Raw genomic sequence first — 16,283 nt, forward strand, 5'->3', positions numbered from 1 at the left:
CTCCTTCCCTACACCCCCTCCCCGAGATGGCAGGCATTCCCATGCATATAAAATATCTTATAATATATCCTAGGTACTATATATATGTGCAGAACCGAACTTTCTTGTTCTTCTTGTTGCAAAGGAAGAATTGGATTCTTAAGGTAAAAATAACCTGTGGGAAAAAAATGCTAACAGTTTACACTCATTTCCAAGTGTTCTTAATCTGGGTGTAGCTGTTTCTGTCCATCATTGATCAATTGGGATTGGATTAGCTCTTCTCTATATTGAAGATATCCACTTCCATCAGAATATATCCTCATAGAATATTGTTGTTGAAGTGTATAATGATCTCCTAGTTCAGCTTGTTTCACTCAGCATCAGTTGATGTAAGTCTCTCCAAGTCTCTTTGTATTCATCCTGTTGGTCATTTCTTACAGAACAATAATATTCTATAACATTCATATACCATAATTTACCCAACCATTCTCCAATTGATGGGCATCCATTCATTTTCCATTTTCTAGCCACTAGAAAAAGAGCTGCCACAAATGTTTTGGCACATACAGGTGCCTTTCCCTTCTTTAGTATTTCCTTGGGATATAAGCCCAGTAGTATCACTGCTGGATCAAAGGGTATGCACAGTTTGATAACTTTTTGAGCATAATTCCAGATTGCTCTCCAGAATGGTTGGATTCTTTCACAACTCCACCAACAATGCATCAGTGTCCCAGTTTTCCCACATCCCCTCCAACATTCATCATTATTTGTTCCTGTCATCTTAGCCAATTGGACAGATGTCTAGTGGCATCTCAGAGGTGTCTTGATTTGCATTTCTCTGATCAATAGTGATTTGGAAAATTTCTTTCCCATGAGAGAAAATAGTTTCAATTTCATCATCTGAAAATTGTCTGTTCATATCCTTTGAGCATTTATCAACTGGAGAATGGCTTGATTTTTTTATAAATTAGAATCACTTCTCTGTATATTTTGGAGATGAGGCCTTTATCAGAACCTTTAATTGTAAAAAATGTTTTCCCAATTCATTACTTCCCTTCTAATCTTGTTTGCATTAGTTTTGTTTGTACAAAAGCTTTTTAATTTGATGTAATCAAAATTTTCTATTTTGTAATCGATAATGATCTCTAGTTCTCCTTTGATCACAAATTCCTTCCTCCTTTACAAGTCTGGGAAATAAACTATCCTATGTTCCTCTAATTTATTTATGATCTTGTTCTTGATGCCTAAATTATGGACCCATTTTGATCTTATCTTTGTATGTGGTGTTAAGTGTGAGTCCATGCCTAGTTTCTGCTATACTAATTTCCAGTTTTCCCAGCAGTTTTTGTCAAATAATGAATTCTTATCCCAAAAGTAGGGATTTTGGGGTTTGTCAAACACTAGATTGCTATTTTATTCACTATCTTGTCCTTTGAACCTAACTTATTCCACTGATCAAATAGCCTATTTATTAGCCAATACCAAATGGTTTTGGTGACTGCTGCTTTATAATATAGTTAGATCAGGTACAGCTAGGCCACCTCCATTTGATTTTTTTTTTCATTATTTGCCTTGGAATTCTCGAACTTTTGTTCTTCCATATGAATTTTATTGTTACTTTTTCTAGTTCATTAAAATAGATTTTTTGGAGTATGATTGGGATAGCATTAAATAAATAGATTAGTTTAGGGAGTATTGTCATTTTGATTATATTCAGTCAGCCTATCCAAGAGCCCTTACTGTCTTTCCAATTATTTAAATCTGACTTTATTTTTGTGGCAAGTGATTTGTAATTTTGCTCATATAATTCCTGACTTTCCTTTTGTAGATATATTCCCAAATATTTTATAATCTTGACAGTTGTTTTGAATGGAATTTCTCTTTGTATCTCTTGCTCTTGGATTGTGTTGGTAATGTATAAAAATGCTGAGGATTTATGTGGATTTATTTTGTATCTTGCAACTTTGCTAAAGTTCTGAATTATTTCTAATAGCGTTTTAGCAGAGTCTTTGGGGTTCTCTAAGTATACCATCATATCATCTGCAAAGAGTGATAGTTTGATTTCCTCATTATCTACTCTAATTCTTTCAATCTCCTTCTCAGCTCTTATTGCCGAGGCTAGAGTTTCTAGTATAATATTGAATAGTAATGGTGATAGTGGGCAACCTTGTTTCACTCCTGATGTTACTGGGAAAGGTTCTGGTTTATTGATATTACATATTATGTTTACTGATAGTTTTAAATATATGCTCCTTATTATTTTAAGGATTAGTCCATTTATTCCTATACTCTCAAGTGTTTTTAGTTGGAATGGATGTTGGATTTTATCAAATGCTTTTTCTGCATCTATTGAGATGATCATATGGTTTTTGTTAATTTGATTGTTGATATTGTTGATTATGCTTATAGTTTTCCTAATATTGAAACAGCCCTGCATTCCTGGTATAAATCCCACTTGGTCATAGTGTATTATCCTGGGAATGATTTTCTGTGGTCTTTTTGCTAATATTTTATTTAAGATTTTAGCATCAATATTCATTAGGGAGACTGATCTATGATTTCTTTCTTTGTTTTTGTCCTACCTGGTTTAGGTATCAGTACCATATGTGTGTCATAAAAGGAATTTGGTAGGACTCCTGCAATCCCTATTTTTTCAAATAGTTCATATAGCATTAGAGTTAGTTGTTTTTTAAATGTTTGGTAGAATTCACATGTAAATCCATCTGGTTCAAGGGTTTTTTTCTTGGGGAATTGGTTAATAGCTTGTTCTATTTCTTTTTCTGAAATGGGACTATTTAGACTATTTACTTCTTCCTCTGTTAAGCTGGGCAAGCTATATTTTTGAAGGTATTCTTCCATTTCATTTAACTTGTCAAGTTTATTGGCATAAAGTTGTGCAAAGTAGCTCCTAACTATTCTTCTAATTTTCTCTTCATTGTGGTGAATTCTCCCGTTTAATTTTTTAGACTATCAATTTGATTTTCTTCTTTTCTTTTTTATATCAGATTTACTAAGGGTTTGTCTATTTTCTTGTTTTTTTCATAGAAACAACTCTTAGTTTTATTAATTAATTCAATAATTTTTTGACTTCCAATTTTATTAATCTTACCTTTTATTTTTAGAATTTCAAGTTTCATTTTTGTCTGGGGGTTTTTCATTTGTTCCTTTTTTAGCATTTTTGGTTGTAAGCCCAATTTGTTGACCTTCTCTTTCTCTATTTTATGTAGGTAGGCCTCTAGATATATGAAATTTCTCCTTATTACTGTTTTGGCTATATCCCACACATGTTGGTATAATGTCTCATTATTGGTATTTTCTCCTCTGAAGTTTTTAATTATGCTTATGATTTGCTGTTTCACCCAGTCAATCTTTAGTATAAGATTATTTAGTTTCCAATTATTTTTGGCCTATTTTCCCCTGGCTTTTTATTGAATGTAATTTTCATTGCATCGTGGTCTGAAAAGGATGCATTTACTATTTTTCCCTTACTGCATTTGACTTTGATGTTTTTATATCCTAGTATATTTTCAATGTTTGTATAGGTTCCATGAACTGCTGAGAAGGAAGTGTTCTCCTTTCTGTCTCCATTTAGTTTTTGCCAAAAATCTATCATATCAAACTTTTCTAGTATTCTATTTACCTCTTTGACTTCTTTCTTATTTATTTTGTGATTTGATTTATCTAATTCTGAGAGTGCAAGGTTGAGATCTCCCACTTTTATAGTTTTGCGGTCTATTTCTTCTTGCAGCTATCTTAATTTCTCTTTTAAGAATTTAGATGCTGCACCACTTGGTGTGTATATGTTTAATATCGATACTGCTTCATTATCTTTGCTACCCTTTAGCAAGATATAATGCCCTTTCTTATCTCTTTTAATTAGATCAATTTTTGTTTTTGTGGATCTGAGATGAGATGGCTACCCCTAGTTTTTTGGCTTCACCTGAAGCAAAGTAGATTCTGTTCCACCCTTTTACCTTCATTCTGAATGTATCACTCTGTTTCAGGTGTGTTTCCTGCAAACAACATATAGTAGGATTCTGGCTTTTAATCCAGTCTGCTAACTGTTTCCTCTTTATGAGGGAGTTTACCCCATTCACAGTTATGGTTAGAATGACTAATTCTATATTGCTTGCCATCCTGTTATCCCCTACTTATGCTTTTCTCCTTTCCTTCCCTCTTACTCCCCTCCCCAGTATTAAACTTGTGAGCACCACTTGCTTTTCACAGCCCTCCCTTTTTAGTATCCCTCTGCCACTTTAAAGTTCCTCCCCCTATTTTACCCGTTTTCTGCACAATTTCTGTATTGCCTTTCCCTTAGCTTACTCCTTCCCACCCACTTTTCAATGAAGTAGAAGTTTCACCATAAATGGAATATGTCAATTGATACACAATATGTTCATCCCCCTCCTTTCTTTCTCTCAGATATAATAGGTTAACTTTGCCTGTTCATGAGATGTAGTACCACTACTTTACCCTTTTTTATGATATAATTTCCTTTCCATCTTTATGGCAGAAATATAGTTCTTAAGATTTCTTTTTACCTTTTTAGAAATCTCCTGAGTTCTTTATTTGAAGATCAACCATTTTGTGTAGATCTGATTTTTTCATCGAGAATAGATAGAATTCATTTATTTCATTAAATGTCAATATTCTTCCCTGGAAAACGATGATTTTTTCTATTGGGTAAGTTATTCTTGGCTGCATACCAAGTTCCTTAGCCTTTTGGAATATCATATTCCATGCCCTTCATTTTTTAAATGTGTTTGCTGCTAGATCCTGGGTTATCATTATTGTGACTCCTCCATACCTAAATTGCTTTTTTTCTAGCAGCTTCCAATATTTTTTCCTTTGTCTGATGGTTCTTGAACTTGGCCAATATATTTCTTGGAGTTTTGATTTTAGGGTCTCTTTCAGTAGGTGATTGATGGATTTTTACAGTGTCTATTTTACCCTCTGTTTCTAAAATGTCTGGGTAGTTCTCTTTGATAATTTCCTGGAAAAATAGTGTCCAGACTCTTTTTTTCCTCACATTATTCAGGGACTTCGATTATTCTCAAATTGTCTCTCCTGGATCTGTTTTCCATGTCTGTTGTCTTTCCAATAAGGTACTTGACATTCTATTCAATTGTTTCATTTTTCTGTTTTTGCTTGACTACTTCTTGGTTTCTCCTTGAGTCATTCATTTCTACTTGTTCGAGTCTAATTTTCAATGATGTATTTTCTTCACTCACTTTTTTATATCTTTTTGTTATTGTCCAATTGAGTTTTTAAGTGAGTTTTTTTCTTCTATGGATTTTTTTTCCATTTTATCCATTTTATTTTTTAGACAGCTGTTTTCTTTTTCTATCTCACTATTTTTATTTCTCAATTATTTGTTTTCTTTATCCACTCTATCTTTAAATGCCTGGGATGACTTCTCCAGACTCTCTAGACAAGCTTCCCTTTCTTTTTCCCATTTCTCTTTTGACTGTCTTGTGAGAGCCTTTTTGATTTCCTCTATGAGAGTCTTATTTATTGAGGAGCTGATCATATAACCCTTAGGGGATTCCTGTGGAGACAATCTGCTTTTAGTATCCTCAGGTTTTGAAGTCTGCTCTCTCTCCATACAGAAGCTGTCAATGGTTAGAGCCCTTTTAAATTTTTTGTTCATTTTGTCAAATGCGGAATTGAAGGAAACAAATTGACAAGAGAAACAATTGGTCTGTTTTTTTTGGGGGGTGATTAGGCTGGATGGTGTTACTGGGCTTCCTCTAGAGACTATGGGAGACAGCAGCAAGGCACTAACAGGACAGTGATTGCTGTGCTCTTTCTGTGCTCTGCACCTCTAAGAACAAGCTGAGTCACTCAGGGTTTGGGTGGGGGTGGCCAGGTCACGTGAGATACTAGCTTTCCGGTTTTTTTTTTTTTTCTTTACCTCTGGTGTTTACACCTTCTCTGCTGCTCCTGGCTTGTTGCCAAAAGGGAATATCCAAACTGGGGTAAAATTCATTTTAGCAGAAATGGGAGAGATTGCACCCCTCTTCCCTTCTGCTCTGAGCTGTGTGAGCTACCTGCCTTGCTCTAGCTGCTTGCCCTCAGTCTGTGCCCAGTCTGTTTGTCCCCTCCCCCGAGCAAACAGACCTTTTCTGAAGAATTTCAAGGATGTCTTCTGTTGGTGATTATTTGTGGGTTTCTTTTCCGGTCAATCAATAATTCTGAGGCTTGTCATGAAGTAAATTCTGAGAGAAAATGTGGAGCTCAAGTAACTGTTTGCCTCCTCTCTGCCATCTTGGCAGGAAGTGGAGAGATATTGTTGATAGAGATAGTTCACTCATGAAGGAACCCTTTTCTTAATAAGATTTACATTTTGTACATTAGATTGTTACCATTTCAAATGATCTTCTTTTTCAGAATTATTGAGTCATATTCAGTGTAGAATTAAAAATACCCTAATGTGAACATGTCTACCCTACTTGTACATATTTGTGGTTAGTAAAATGTGGAATTGTTTTTATCAAACCAAAATATCTTAGAGCTCATATTCTCCATGTGTCTGCTTAAAGGCTTCGTGAAACCACAAAGATTCTTAGCATTGACGGTTAGCTTCTTATTTGGCAATGGGCTAAGAGCTTGAGAAATAAATGTGAAAACATTTGTTTTTCCAATTATTCATAATATATAATTAATGAACAAATCACAGAAAAATTCTTCTATAAATTGACATGCTGCAAATTTTGGAGGATATTGTTCATCTTCTCTCCATTTTCTATTCTTTTTTTAAAGCTAAAACTTTTTAAGTGCCTAATTTGGAAAAATAATATTTTAAAAATAATGTTTTCAAGGAAAACATGTCTACTAAGTGTCCCTTGGATGAAAAGCGAAAAACACCAAATGAATGTAACCAAAATAAATTAGATTTTAAACCCATTATAAATTAATTTGATATCAGAACTCTTCAGCTTTTATATATACTAAATACAAAGAAACCTCTCCTACTTTGTAAATTTCAAGAATACAGAATAATGGGAGATAATTAAAATCTATGATATTATGAATTGTATGAGTAATTTCCACTGAGATTAAGACACCAAATCATTTAATAGGAATTAAAAAAGTAACCAGTCACTATATGGAACTTAATATTCCCTAATTTATACTTGTGAAATTTATTTTTAATACAAATATATGACCGCATTTTAAAATATACATAAATCAATCAAGAGTGAGATATAACAAGATATTTTATCATATAAAGGATACATAAGTAATTTTGATACTTGTTTGGAATTTACACATATGAAACAATTTACATTTTATTAGGAAGAAGAAAGAAAAAGGATTAATTGTCAGAAAATATTTATTATAACCTCCTTGCTAGCTACTTAAAGAAGATTATCACCAGTTGTAAATTAATGTACTATTCTTTTCAATGTACTATATTTTCCTTAAAAAAAGTGAATTCAATTTCTTTACTGTTGTCTTAATTCTAAATCATCATTATTATTATCATTATTTTGATTCTTTGATGAATCTATAATTTAGAACGTCTGGTGCAGTTTGTAACTTGTCTTTGTTTTTTTTTGTTTTGTTTCCTGTCCTCTTTGATTTTTCTTAATGACATCCCATAAATGCTTCTTAGAGGGTCTATTCAATGCACTAATTTCACTATTTTATATCAATACAAAACTCAGGCTTTCAGAAATTCCCCTTTCTTCTTATCTTATCTTCTATTAAGCCTACCTTTTCTTCCATTGATGAGTTCCTCCTCAAGCTCCCATTTTATGAAGTGGCATAGACTTTCTTTTATTCTCATTCTACACATCTCTTGTGGCTTATATACTTTAAAATAATACTTCTGCTCAGAATACATTATCCCTCAAAACTCTCCATTTGACTTTTGTTTTCTTCTTCCTTTTGCAACTTAGATTCTTTAAGTTCTGAGATATTTGTAAAATTTGTATTTGTGTCCCCAAAACATGATAAATGTTTAATAGATGTTCGTTTTTCCTCTCTTCTTTCCTTCCTTCCTTCCTTCCTTCCTTCCTTCCTTCCTTCCTTCCTTCCATCCTTCTTTTCTTCCTTCCTCCCTACATCCCTCCTTCTCTCCCTCCATCCCTCTGTTCCTCTCTTTCTTCCTTCTTCCCTCCCTCCCTCCATTCCTTCTTTCCTTCCTTCCTCCTTTTCATGCCTTTCCCATTTTCTTTGGTTATGTATACCCCTCTTGCTTTCATTAATACTAATTCCCCTGTATAAATTTGTAACATATTACTCTGTATTTGCAATATACTCAATAAATCTTTTTTTTTATGGCCTCTTGGGGGTTGTCTATAATTTTTCTTCTTTTGAAATTGTGAGGTCCCAGGCTTATTATTATAATCTTATTTTTTATAAAATTAGCTCTTAAAAGTACATAATAGCTCCTGGTACACAAAGATGCACTATTTCAATTCATCTTTTTGTCTAGATGCCATGTAAGCAAAATATGTCTTTTGGGAAGTATTAAAAATAAATTCACTTATACTGATAATATAATTTCTGACTCTTTCAAATTTTCTTGGGTTTCTTTTCAAATAGATTTAAAATTTATAACCTTGGCATCTAAATTTGTCTATAAAAACAAAAACAAAAACAAAACAAAAAACAACAATGATAACTAACAACAACAAAAAGACAAGAGTTGAATGACTTTTAAAACTACCTGAGTCCATGGAATTATCACTTGAAGTTATTAACTCTGAAGATGAAGTAAAAGTTTATTGTAAAATTTATTGAATACCACATTACTATTGCTATTTCACAGGAATCTCATAAAATATTACTTAATGCACAGAGAAGAAGAAAAAAGTCTCTTTTTCTCACGTGCTTTGAGATTCAAGGATTGATCCCATATAAATGACTAGTTTAAGTATGTTGCAGAATACTCACTAAAGGTCATCTCTACAATGGTGGAACACCAGTGTACACCAACTATTAGTGTACCAGTCTCATTAATACTGCTCTTAAAAAACAAAACAAAACAAAACAAAAACTAGGCTTAATTACTTTAGCTAAAGAGGAATCCTTTTCTTCTCTCCCCACTCCCAACAAAAAATAACTGAAAAACAATGATAGTATTTTCACATGACTTTGAGTACTTCAAATTATGTAGTTCTGAATCATTTTGTCCAATTACAAATGTAAAATGATAAACAAGAATGTACAAATAAAACTAATTAATGAATTAGAAGTTGTTAACACGTTATTAAGAACTAGATCTATCAATCAAAGAATTTTTATTAAGTACCTACTAAGTTTCTACTAAGTTCTTGGGAATAGAGAATACAAAGACTAAAATGAACTCATCCTTTTTTCTTAATCAGTTTCATGATTTCAAGAAGTTTAACAGAAAATATAACATAAACATAAAATACACAAAAATAAATATAAAGTAGTTTAGGGAAGTAGATATGGGTTTGGTGGAACCTACACACAGTAGAGAATCTATCGCCACATTTAATGTGAAAATCTCAGTTCAAAAATTAAAAAAGGCTACAGATTATGGCTTTGTTTTGTTTTGTTGATTTCTAGATGTAAAGTAATGAGAAAAATGTCCACATATAAGTGTGTCTTATATATAGTTTTTCTCCTCTGGGGAGCTGGTTATTAAACATTTAGAAGCACACTCCCTGAAAACGGTGCACTAGTGGTTGTGGGCAAAAGGAAAGGTTTGATATAGAAGATAGTTTTTGAGATGAATCTTCAATGTGAAACTTTAGTTTGAGAACATTAATCTGGGAGATAGTGCAATTCCCTAATATGTGAAAATTCAGTTCTTATTGCAGTTGTCAGGTGATAAACAGATTGTTTGATTCAAGTGAGTATTATCAACCTATTGCAAGTTTAGACACTTTGTTAAAATTAAATTTGTTAAAAATCAAATTAAAATTTGTTAAAGTTGTTAAAAGTATAAGGTATTCATCATGAGATGAATTTCTTAATTTTTTCACTTCTATATAAACTTTTCTCAATGTATTAAAAGTATAGAATAACTCACATACTATTTCTCATTCTTTTCATGAATAGCAGAATTAAAACTCAATGGAATAAATCATTTATTCTATCATTGAAATGCTAAAACCTTTAATATAGCTGCAAATTACTTCACTTTTTAAAATCTGCATTGAGACTCCCCTCTTTTTTTCCCTTTCTTTTAAAAAAATATATATTTAATTGTATTTAGCATATTTTGTTACAGGGTAACAGAATCTATTCTTTACTAAGGGAAACCATATTCTCAAAATTTATTGCTTCAATTTCTGTGTGGTCTACCTGAGTAGCTAGGCACTCTGGTATCCCTAGTAATTAAGTACTAAAATGTTCTAAAGTCCATCCTGGCTCCAAAGTTTTAATTTCTTCTCACTGCCACATGACTCTGAACCAAAGAGGGCATGGCTCATTATTGCAACACATTGAATTGTGTGGCACGTGACCAGTTGTAGCTATATACTCTCTTAGCTTTAGTAAAACCATACTTTCCAATTTATAAGAGGCTATCCAATTCTATAAAAATCTAATTATTATATATAGTGAACCCAGCAAGGCTCTCCCCTTCACTCCTCCCCCTTTTATTTGGTTGGGTGATGAGTGTGCTTTCTCTAGAGGTTTATACTTCAACCCAGCTAGAATTTCTAGAACACAGGAAAAAAAGAAGGATTTGGCAAACATCTCTTCCCATCTCCTTTCAGTAATTATAGTTAATGAAACTATGTGTGTTTTTTCACATGTGTGGTCTTCTGGAAAATAAGTGTTTATTTTATTCCAAAAAATGTCATTTTGGTATTTTGGTTGGTTCAACATTATCATCTTTTTTTTTTTTCAAGGGTAACAGGCAGATGCATTCCAAAAATATGTTAATAATTATGGAATTAACCAAGAAAGAAACTGCTGCACTTAAGCATTAGCATTCATCTTTGGCTGCTTTGTTCAGTAATAACTAGGTCATCGTTTGGGTGCTCCTGTTTAAAATGCATTTAGTATCCATATGTATTCCCTCACCTGGAGGCTTGATATTTTTAATGAGATTATATCAAGGAATGTGAAGGCTGGAAAGTAGTAACATCATTTTAGTGGATAATTCCCAGAACTCTGATCCATCTCAGTGAGGCAATTAAGACTGCTGACTACAATAAATGATACTAAGAGATTATAGAGGGTTTTTTTTTTCCTTTCTGCATGAATGCATAGTTTAAAAAAATAATTTAGCTTTATTTAATGTAAAAAGCACCTCCAGAGGGGAAAATTGTGGGATTTTCCCCTCACTTTTCATTTTTTAATTTGGCTGAATGCATGCAGCTTATTTTTCCTTATTTTATCTGGATTGCTTTAATGTGCACTCCAGTGATAAATGACTTCTTTCAGGTGTATTTCTCAAAGAGGTATGTTTTAATTGCATGTTTCCCCATTCCTGAAAAATCACTAATTTCTATAATGCCTATTAGCATTACAGCCACTAAGTTGCCTTGTTGAGGCTGCTAATAACCCTAAGTATCACTTCCATCAAAAGCATATGTCCTTTTAACCCCTTTCCCCCCTCAATCTCATAGCAGCTGGTTCCCACAAAGACAATGGGTAGCGCCTGAAAACAAATATAGTAAAATCAAACTTTGTTGTCCTGAAGAGTTAATTCTGACAGAGAGGTGACCTTTATCCCTATATACTCATTCATTTTTTTTTTATCAAGCCTCTCCAAAGGGACTCATCATAAGCAGGGCTCTATGCAGAGAAAAAGAAGAGCATTGTCCTTATCACCTCCTTCCAGAAAGTGGCAGAGTAATAGGACTTTGTAAGGCGAAATGAAGCCCAGTCTGATGGCTGCTGATTAAAAATTGACTCTGCCACATCAAAGAAGAGTTGAAGGTGAAAATGATGATCACTTCCCTCTCCCAGGGACCCTGCACCATTTCTTTTATTCAACCTTGAAAGGTTCTTTCTGAATAAGATAATATCCCTCGAGTCCATTCTGGCTGTGCAGCATGGAAAAATGTAGATCAGTATGCCTATTCTTCATGAAAAAAATGGGATTTTGTTAATGACATAGCACTTTAAAGTGATGGCTTGTATGCAGTAAATGCTGAGAAATTAATTATAAAATGCCTCTTAGACTACAGATCAAGTTAATTGCTAGTGTACATGAACTAAAAAGACCACTGTAAACCCTAACTGCCTTTTCTTGTTGATTTCCACACTTGAATATAGCACAGCCTACTGTCTCCCCTTTTGTTTTGCAGCTTTTATAGTAGCAATACTGTTTAAGAGTGATTGTCATCTCATCAGTAACACTCTCCTACTTAAAAAAAAAATTTTTTTCCTATTTGAAATTTTGTATTGGCTACTGTATATGTGTGTTAAAATGCTTTTTTTTTTGTTATCTATGTGGTGATGTAATTTTTTGTATGTCTACATACATTAATAGATGTGCCTTCAAAACTATAAACAGAGACCTAAAATTTCTGATTAGACATACAAATGCATCATATGCATGGATATGGTTAAAATATCTGAATCTCTCTGTGAATGAAGAATTCTACAGAAGAGGCATATATTTTTATACAAATATATAATGTGAACCTACATAAAAAGATCAAAGATTAAGAATAAGGAGGAAATATTTTATGCTTTATTTTGCTTGGAAACAGATAAGGATTGATGCAAAATCTGGATGGAATTGGGATTTAGAGAGGTTCCTGATATATAATATTTTAGATTTTTTTTTCTATCACACCCTAGTGGGTTAGGAGAGTAGCACAAACAACTTTCAAGCAAGCCACAACTTTTCTTCTTCATTCTTCTTCCCTCCATTGGTCTCACTTACTATATATGTAAATAGATAGATATACAGACACAGTGTTCCAAAATTCAATGTGATTCAATTGAAATAACATGTCACGGTTTCTTATAACAGTCTATCAGATAATTAATATACAAAAGAACAAGTGAACTAAATGGAAACCATTCATCTGAATAAATTAAATAATACTTTGGAAGATCAAATGAGTAAATTTTCTGGTAATAAAAATGATCATTGCTTAGCTAATGACTACAGAATCTATAGATTACAGGTTATAAATTTCTAAGAAAATATAGATTGCATTTTACAATCTTTACACAAAAGTTGCATATTTGGGAGCAATTAAATGAAATGTACCCTTTGTAAGAAAGGCGTTTTATATTTTTTATATTATCAGAGAATCAATGTAGCATTTCTGATATAAATACAAAAGTTATACTTTTTTCCCTTCACATTGATGATGGACATTAAAATCACCCCCTTCAGTAGAAGCAATTACAATAAACAAGTGCTTGTATCAGAATAAAGGAAGTAATAAAGTAATTGTATCAAAACAGTGTGAAGATTAATACGATTTCCCCTGCATTGCTGTTATCTACTTTTGTGTGCTTATTCTTAGAAGAAAATACTTTACTGAATCAATTTATCATTTGCCCATTTGTTTTACCCCCAGTTTCAAATCCATGTAGAATATCATTTTTCAGCAGAACCATGAAAAATCGAAAAAAAAAATTACCAACAAAATTTTCAAATTTCATAGCTTAGTACATCATGTTAGAGGAACAAAATTAAAGCCTGTCTCTCATCTTTTTTTTTTTTCTTGAGTTACCTTAATATGTTACATGATAAAAAGATGTCTAAGAATGCAATTCTCAAATTTAAAGTTTAATTGATATTTATATTTATTCCTATTCAAGCAATGTCGATTATAATGACCTTTAACATGTTATTACACTTGTGTAAAAATAGCTAATGCAAAATTAAACACCTTTGCATCATTTCAAAAAACCTTATAAAATGAGTCCTTATTGGGGGTTGGAGTCAAGATGGCAGAATGAAGTGAGGAAGCTGCTTGAGCTCTCCCAGTATCCCTCAAAAATCACATGAGACCAATCATCTGAACAAAGTCTGATGGAACAAAAAAACAAACAAACAAACAAAAAACAAAAACAAATAAAAATGCCATAATTATAGGTAATAAGAAATGGTAGAAAGGGAGAGATTGAATGGGAATGGCAAAGGGTGAAATATGTTGGAGGAAGTTGAATAGGTTAAACAAATAGAGAACATAGCCATAGGAAGGAGTAAAATCACTTCATTACATGAGATAGGGGATAACAGAGAAAGTGATACTACTGACACAGTTATAGGAGGTCAAGATGGTGGAACAGAAGAAACATTATAGCACAGCTCTCTAAACATTCCTTACAAACAAACTTTAAATTACTGCCTCAAACCAAATTCTAGAGTGGCACAGACAATAGAAGTTTGGGGCAAAGATTTTTTTTTTCAACCAAAGGGCACTTGGGAAATTGAAAATAAAAGTTTGTGATGTTGGAGTGAGAAAAGCTCAAAGGCTAGGCTTCAGCAATACAAGTTATGGTCTTTGAAGGTAGTATCAACAGCAACAACAGCTTCAGGAGGTCTTAGCCTAGAGATGATAAGATAATCTGACAAATGGTCAGAAAATGATTATTAGCGATCCTTATATTAGCAGTGGACCTAGGACCAGATATACTCTGGCAACTCCACTTTTCCTATGCAGTTTGGGGTTACAATTCGAGGGTGGAGAGAAGAGCTTTTGTTCACAAAAGAGCAAGAACCCTGAGAAGAAAATTTATTGGGGCTGCAAAGTATCAGGAGTCCTTCCTGGATAAATAGCCAGAAAATAGTCCAGGAGAGCAGTGGTTATGCTTCTCCTCAGATAACAGCACATTGGAACTACCAGAAATTACTATGATAGAAACATGAATGAATTAAGTTAATATGTTGATAGGGAAGATCAGGACTCAAATATCAGAAGACAATGAAGTCAAAATAGCAGTAAGCAAGAAAATCTCAAATTAATAAAATAAATAAATTGGACAATGGTCCAATAAAAATTAGCAGAAAAGTTAAAATATAATTTGCACAATTTAGTAAGAATGGTAAAGTAAAAACAAATGAAGAAAAAATCATAATACAATGACAAAAACAACAAAAAAAATGAAAAAGACAATATTTTGATAAAAAGATGCAAAAATACTTAAGAAAATACCTTAAAATTGATTGATTAAATAAAAAAAAAGAATTATTAAAATTCACTGAAGACAACAATTCCTTACAAAACCAAATTGAGTCAAATAGAAAAAGAATTATAAAATCTCACTAAAGAAAGTGATGTCTTTATTTTTTTTAATTAAACACTTTATATTTACAAAGCATATGCATACATAATTTTTCCAATTTTTTTGTGGTAACTCACACTAAATTTTATAGGAATTCAGGAGATATGTTTAAATGACTCATTTAAATGGATCTACCCCTAGTAATAGTTAGCAAGTTGCAATTTTAAAACATTTCACTTTAATTTAAAATACTATGTTAAGTCTTGTCTGTGAATTTTGGACTATCTAATCCTAGACTATAAAATGTTATTTCTCTTTCATGAAAGTATGTCATCTTCCAGTCCTTGAACTATTGAGCCCTTGAGCCGTTCTTTTATTATTATTATTATTATTATTATTATTATTATTATTATTAGAGTTTTTTTTCTTTTTTTTTTTTTTTTATTTACAAGACATATGCATTGACCCTTGGAAAACCTTCTGTTCCAACTTTTCGCCTCCTTCCCACCACCACCTCCCCCAGATGGCAGGTAGATAAATATGTGTTAAATATGTTAAAATATATGATAAGAACAATATAAGTACATATATCCATACAGTTATTTTGCTGCACAGAAAGAATTGGAATTTGAAATAAGGTAAAATTAACCTGAGAAGGAAATAAAAAATGAAAGCAGATAAAAACAGAGGGATTGAAAATGATATGTAGAGGTTTCCCAGAGTTTGTTCGCTGGGTGTGGCTGGTTCTATTCATTGTTGAACAAATAGAACTGATTTGGTTCATCGAATTGCTGAAGAGAACCATGTTCATCAAAATTGATCATCATATAGTATTGTTGTTGAAGTAAATAATGATAGCCTCGTCCTGCTCATTTCATTCAGCATTAGTTCATGTGGCCTATCTAAAATTTTCCTCCTGGTCACTTCTTACAGAACAATAATATTCCATAACATTCATATACCAAAATTTACCCAACCATTCTCCAATTGATGGGCATGCATTCGATTTCCAGTTTCTAGCCAATACAAAAAGGGCTTCCACAAACATTTTGGCACATACAGGTTCCTTTCCCTTCTTTAAGGTCCCTTTGGGATATAAGCCTAGTAGTAACACAGGTTACATACTCAAAGAGTATGCACAGGTTGATAACTTTTTGAGCATAGTTTCAAAG

This window comes from Sminthopsis crassicaudata, chromosome 1 (genome assembly GCF_048593235.1).
Source record: "Sminthopsis crassicaudata isolate SCR6 chromosome 1, ASM4859323v1, whole genome shotgun sequence".
NCBI lineage: Eukaryota > Metazoa > Chordata > Mammalia > Dasyuromorphia > Dasyuridae > Sminthopsis > Sminthopsis crassicaudata.